This window comes from Macrotis lagotis, chromosome X (genome assembly GCF_037893015.1).
Source record: "Macrotis lagotis isolate mMagLag1 chromosome X, bilby.v1.9.chrom.fasta, whole genome shotgun sequence".
Classification (NCBI taxonomy): Eukaryota; Metazoa; Chordata; class Mammalia; order Peramelemorphia; family Peramelidae; genus Macrotis; species Macrotis lagotis.
In genome coordinates this window covers 625,057,081-625,059,729 of record NC_133666.1, presented here as the reverse complement: position 1 = coordinate 625,059,729, position 2,649 = coordinate 625,057,081, and positions in this window count along the sequence as shown.

Sequence of the window (2,649 nt, the reverse complement as noted above, 5' to 3'; positions counted from 1 at the left end):
GATGGCATTTTTCTATCACAAGTCTCTTAGAATTGTCTTTGATTATTGTACTGCTGAAGTGAACAAGTTCATCACAGCTGATCATAGCTCAAAGTTGCTGTTAGTATGTATTTGCTCTTCTAGTTCTGCTCATTTCATTCAACATCAGTTCATACAAACCTTTCCAAGCTATTCTGAATCCACATCCCTTGTGATTTCTTATAGAACAATGTTCAATCATAGTCATATACCAAAATTTGTTCAGCTGTTCCCTAATTGATGAACATCCCTTAAATTTCCAATTCTCTGCCACTACAAAGAGTTGCTTTACGATTCACAGTAATATGAAAAATTTCTCTAAATCACTACTTATTGGAGAAATGTGAATTAAAGCATTTGAGATACCACCTCACACCTCTCAGACTGGCCAATATACAGTAAGGACAATGATCAATGTTGGAAGGGATGTGGGAAATCTGGGACACTAATGCATTATTGGTGGAGCTGTGAACTCATCTAACTTTTCTGGAGAGCATTTTGGAATTATGCCCAAAGGGCAACAAAAATGTGCATACCCTTTGATCCAGCAATATCATTACTGGGTCTAAATCTCAGAGATTATGAAAAAGGGTAAAAACATCACTTGTACAAAAAATATTCATAGCAGCCTTGTTTGTGGTGGCAAAGAAGTGGAAATTAAGTGAATGTTCTTCAATTGGGGAATGGCTTAATAAGCTGTGGTATATGTATGTCATGGAACACTTTTTTGTTCTATTAGAAACCAGGACAGATGAGAATTCAGGGAAGCCTGGAAGGATTTGTGTGAACTGATTCTGAGTGAGATGAGCAGAACCAGAAAAACACTGTATAACTTAACAGCAACATGGGGGAGATGATCAACCTTGATGGACTTGCTCATTCCATCATTGCAGCAATCAGGGACAATTCTGGGCTATCTGTGATGGAGAATACCATCTGTATCCAGATAAAGAATTGTGGAATTTGAACAAAGACTATTACCTTCAATTTAGAAAAAAATTATCTTATGTAATTTTGCTGTCTCTTATACTTTTATTTTTCTTAAGGATATGATTTCTTTTAAAAAAAGAGCTGCTTTAAATAATTTTGTTCATATGAGTTTTTTTTACCCTTTTTTTACCCTTTTTCATGTAGTGATATTGCTGGAAGATGAGGCTTTTTTAAACAGAAAAGGGAATGCCTTTCAAGATGAGTGAGTTCTCTCGATATGTTATGGATAACTAGTCTGAAGATACATAGCTCAGATCATAGTTATGCCATAAATTGAGAACAAAATCTCACAATACCTTAGAACAAAGCTCTTGGTAGGACACCTAATCAAGCCTCTAAACTTATTTATCCAAAGGGGGGGAAAAAGATAATGTTTGTGGGTGACCAGTCTGATAGTGTCACTGGTCCCTCTTTCTAGATGGAAAGAAGAATTCACTGGATGGAGTAGTGAGAATCAAGAATTTTTTTTCAAGATTGTCACATGGATTTCTTCAAGATCAGCACCAGTGATTTATCTTAGATCAAATTTTACCAAAATAAATGCTGCCTTTAATGTGCAAGTCTTTTTTTTTTTAATTTTAAGAAAGATTTTATTTATTTTTACAATTTTCCCCCTAATCTTGCTTCCCTCCCCCAACCCCCACAGAAGGCAGTCTGTTAGTCTTTACATTGTTTTCATGGTATGCATTGATGTAGGTTGAATGTGATGGGAGAGAAATCATATCCTTAACGAAGAAAAATAAAGTATGAGATAGCAAAATTATATAATAAGATAATGGATTTTTTCTTCCTAAATTAAAGGTAATAGTCTTTGGTCTTTGTTCAAACTCCACAATTCTTTATCTTGATACAGATGGTATTCTCCATCACGATACCCCTAAATTGTCCTTGGTTGTTGCACTGATGGAATGAGCAAGTCCATCAAGGTTGATCATCATTCCCATGTTGCTGTTATACAGTGGTTTTTCTGGTTCTGCTCATCTCACTCAGCATCAGTTCATGCAAATCTTCCAGGCTTCCTTGAATACCCATCCCTCTTGGTTTTAATAGAACAATAATGTTCCATGACATACATATACCACAGTTAACATATACTAGAGTTTGTTATGTAAGTTTTTTAAATTCTAAATTGAGTTATTAGATTAATTCCTAAATTTAGCTATCCTAAATTGAAACTAGAAAAAATTAGCCTTGTTGATATAGGGTTTGTCATCTTTATCAGTTGCCATAAAATCTGAATTAAAAATGACTTGAGGGGTCTTTGCTGATTTACTTCTCTCTAAGAAGATGTTTATGCATCTAATGAATTATCTAATTTTTTCATAGGTTATTTTTTTTGGTTTTGAAGTATGAATCTATTTTTATTTAAGGCAATGGGATTAAGGTATTTGCCCAAGGTCACACAGCTAGACAATTAAGTGTGTGAAGCTGGATGGATTTGAATTCAGTTTCTCCTGACTCCAGGGCTGCACTATCCACTGAACCACCTAGTGCCCCTTGCTGTTCTTTCTTTTTTTTTTTTTTTTTTTTTTTTTTTTTGCAAGGTAAATGGGGTTAAATGGCTTGCCCAAGGCCATACAGCTAGGTAATCATTAAGTGTCTGGGACTGGATTTGAATCCAGGTACTCCTGACTCCAGGAC